The sequence below is a fragment of the Piliocolobus tephrosceles genome, chromosome 16 (genome assembly GCF_002776525.5).
Source record: "Piliocolobus tephrosceles isolate RC106 chromosome 16, ASM277652v3, whole genome shotgun sequence".
Lineage (NCBI taxonomy): Eukaryota > Metazoa > Chordata > Mammalia > Primates > Cercopithecidae > Piliocolobus > Piliocolobus tephrosceles.
Window position 1 is genome coordinate 19,033,265 of NC_045449.1, and position 4,346 is coordinate 19,037,610.

Here is a 4,346-nt window from a genome sequence, read left to right on the forward strand (position 1 = left end):
AAATACACAAAGCCAAAGTTACTAGAATTGTAAGGAGAGCTTGAGCCAAATACAGTTACAGCGGGAGATTTCAATACACAGCTCTCAAGCCAATCAATAAAAAGGAATGATATCAAAGAATAACCAATACATTTGATTTAATAGGTGGAGATCCATGTGTGTAAAGTATAGTTGTTAAAACAACAGAAACAGAGTAAAGAGGCTGTGGCCCCTGGGGGGCAGTGCCGGAGCAGGGCCCTGCGTACTTAGACCTGGGGAGAAAGGGCTGTATGCTCCAGCAGGTCTAGGATTGGCAGGCAGGGAGGTGGGTTCTCATGTGTTGGCCCTCATCGCAAAGAATGGAGATCTAGTGGGGCTGATGGTGGGCTGGAGAAAGCCTGATCAAGATGCCACTGTGGCCTCAGTCCCCTCCTCCAAGTCCCCCACCTCTGACTGCAGGTAATCTGCAAAGAGAGCCCCAGCTCAGCACAAGACACGCCCCAGGTCGCCCGAGGCGGTCAAAGCACATGGCCAGCTCGTCGTGACCCAGCCCATTGCGCGTGATGTGGTGCTCCAGCAGGAGGGCCAGGCAGAGGAACAGCATAAATGGGTTCCCCTGCCAGACTCCTGGGGTAGGGGCAGCCCCATTGGTGTTGTGGGTGGCAGGGACTTTCCAGGGTCTTTCTGGGAGCCTACCTCTCGCATCAAGAGGGAGCCTACAGCCGTGTTACCAGGGCAGACACCTCCTGGTTGGATGGTGGAGATGAGGAAGGTGGGGAATGAGGGTGGGAAAAGGAGGAGAGCAGTGGGTGTGGGAAGTTTGGCAAAGGCTTGGAGAGGGACTTGGAGCTAATAAGGGCGATTGGGTGGGGCAGCTAGACCAGAGGGTCCCTCCTGAAGCCCATGTTATCCCTGAGTTGCTGGAGGCCATCCAGGATGGCTTGTCTCAGGTGACACCCCCTGCTACCAGGCCCCTGGCTGGCTGTGGCCAGGTGGTCAATGGCGTCTTCAAAGGTACTACCTCCTCCACTGGCAGGCCTCAGCATGTGCCTGTCACACAGGCTGCCCCCTGTGGCCACCAAAACCAGTGTCTGCCACTTGGCTGCGGGACCCAACCTGTTCTCCCTCATGTTCAGGAGGATCAGGGGGCAGCGAACTTCAGGTGATCACGCATGCGGAGGGCATCTTCAAAGGCGAACTCTCGCTTGAGCTCCAGCAGCAAATTCAGAAGGAAAGACTTTCGTTCCTTCTGTGTTATAATAGGAAAACAAAAATAAAGGGACCTATATAATTTAAGCACCAAAAGAAACTAGGAAGTGATTAAAACAGAAATCAATGAGCTAGGAAACCAACACGCATCCCATTCATACTTTATTAGAATGGATGAGCGACCCCACGCATCTACGCATGCGCAATGGGCTGGACGACAACGAGGTCTCTGCAAGCGCTGATGAAACAGACCTGAGCACATCGTGACTTGCAGTTTCCCTGGTAAGGGGGATGGGGGCAGCAGACACATTCAAGACTAGAAACGAGAACAGAATTTGGAGAAAACTGTATTCCACACTCTGGCAATATGTTTGCAAACCTGGGGGGATGGACTCCCCAGGATATGAGTCTCCTCAAGGGGACGCTGGGTCAGATTCTCGGGTGAAACCTGGTTCGATCACTCACTAGCTGTGTGACCTTATGCAAATCATTTAACACCTGTGTGCTTCAGTTCATCATCTATCAGATGGAAATAATGATAGTTCCTGCCTCTTGGGTACTTGTGAGAACTAAAGGAGTTCATAAGTGCTCAGACCTGGCACACAACAAAGGGTCAGGAAGGGGTGGAGTTGTTATTAAATGGTGTCGGCACACAGGCTGTGCATCTGCAAGAAGATACAATGTGCGGGCTGGGTATGGTCGCTCTGCCTGTAATCCCAGCACTTTGGGAGACCGAGGCGGGTAGATCACGAGGTCAGGAGTTCAAGACTAGCTTGGCCAAGGTTGTGAAACCCCGTCTCTACTAAAAATACAAAAATTGGCTGTGCATGATGATGGGTGCCTGTAATCCCAGATACTCAGGAGGCTGAGGCAGAGAATTGCTTGAACCTGGGAGGCAGAGGTTGCAGAGCAAGACTCCCTCTCAAAAAATATATATATAAAAAAAGAAAATCAATGTGCATTTTTATTTGCATTTGTAAAATCAACTCTTGATGGATTCAAAGTAAATAATAAAACAATAAAAATCTTAACAGAAAATTAGGAATTAATCCTGGGGCAAGGAAACCCTCCTAATCTAAACTAAACAAGAGAGTTCCATTTAGCTTTATAAAAAACTTTTATATAACAAAAGATACCATAAATAAAGTCTGTGGACAAAGCAAAGAGTTCCTAGATACTGACAAGGAAAACACAAACGCCTTCCAAGAAATGGGCAAATGCCAATGGCCATTGCATGGTGAGGAATGCCACCAGACGGCAGGGAAACGGCAGAGTGCCGCACACCGCCAGGCCAGCTGGAACTACAACAGCCCCTTAGGGCCACCTTGGTGGACAGTCACCGGCAACACCTGTGAAGACTGACAAAGCCAGCATCCCGGGGATCTAACACACAGAAATACACACGCCAGGACATGCAAAGTGGCCCATGGAGCATTGATCCAAAGTGGAAAGCAAAGTGGTCTCCCATCCACAGGGAACACTGTGGTTACTTGCACATTCAACGTGCTTGCCACTGCTTTCCCACGGCCACCAGGAGGAACGGACTCCAGCTCCCGGTCGCCCTGGAGGGAGTGGGGTCAGAAGATGCAGAAGAGGGTGCATGATGAGGCTCTGCTTTTAAAATGCTGACAGCTCCCAATGTGTCTGTACATTTTTGTGTGTGTTAAATAAGCACTGAGAAAAACTTAGGGAAAATATTGTGGATTACTGATGAGACACGCACATTGAGAAAGGGGCAAACCAAGTACACACAAAAGAAAATGAGCTAAACAATGTGTATTATGTTTGTAAAATTACATTTGTGTGATTATTGTGAAGACATGAAACTTAAATTTTGTTTGCATTTTTCGAGTAAACATTGTATTTCCTGTGTGATGAGGGTGCATTCAATGTCTGTTAAGATGCAGGATGGGGCTTCCCAGGCCCCAAGAGACTGGCAGTACCAACCCAAGCGTGCCCTGGCATGTCCTCCTGGAGTGCCCCTCCTGTGTCCCTTTCAGGATGGCCGGGGCATGGGCTGGTCTGCAGAGGCTCTGCAGCTGGGGCTGCAGCCAGGCGGTGACTCAGGCAGGTTCCGCCTGGGCTGGGAGGGCCGGGCATTCCTGCTGTGAGGCTGCCTGTGCCTAACTCACCATGACTTGCACTTTGCTGCCATCTTGCCTGGCAGGCTGACTTAGCCAGGATGGCCCTAGTACCCACTTCCCCTGCAGCCAGCACTCATGCCTTCTGCCCCACTAAGATGCCCTCGGCAGAGGCTTCCTGGGAGCCGGGGCCTGGGCCTGGGAGCTACAGCTTCCTGGGAGCAGGAAAGTCCAAGTGAGATGGGGTGAGGACTGGGGTCCTCTGCTGCATCTTAGGGGAGGCTCCCCATTGCTCGCACTCACCTCCCGAGGCTGCAAACCTGCAGCTTCTCTGACCCAAGGCACTATGACTAGCGGCAGATAAAGAGATGAAGAAGCCCCAGAAATCCTTTCTTACAAGTCCCCAGGAGGTGCGGACACAGTGGGGGAAAGTGTCCCGGGCACAGCCAGTTCTGCTGACTTCGTGCCTCTCCAAAGAGGGGCTCTGTAACAGTAGTTGACTGATTGCCCTTGGCTGGGCACGGTGACTGGATTACAGCTCTCTGTGGCCTTCAACTCCTGGGCTCAAGAGATCCTCCCACCTCAACTTTCCCGAGTAGCTGGGACTACAGGCGCGTGCCACCGTGCCCAGAGGAGTTTTACATTTTTTGTAGAGATAGGGTCTTGCTTGGTCACCCAAGCTGGTCTCGAACTCCTGACCTCAGGTGATCTGCCCGCCTCATCCTCCCAAAGTGCTGGGATTACAGGTGTGAGCCACCATGCCTGGCTGAACACTAAGTCGTATTCCTTCTAAGTATATATTTGTACCCATTAAGCAAGCTCTCTTCATTCCCTCACCTCCCCACCCTTCCCAGCCCTGATAACTACCAATCTATTCTCTATCTTCATGAGATCCACTTGTTTGGCTCACACATGTGAGGGAGAACACGTGGTATTTGTCTTCCTGAGGCATAACACTTTTAACCAATGGGGAGATCCCTGAGACCCGCTGCCTAATTTTCTCCTTTCTATTCCTTTTTTTTTTTTTTTTTTTGAGACAGGGTCTTCCACTCTGTCCCCCAGGATGGAGTGCACTGG

At 50.9% G+C, this 4,346-nt stretch overlaps 1 pseudogene; it reads right to left on the reverse strand.

The window, feature by feature from the left end:
* Nucleotides 1-381: 381 nt before the first annotated feature.
* Nucleotides 382-4,346, reverse strand: part of LOC111528838 — a 36,488-nt pseudogene continuing 32,523 nt past the window's right edge.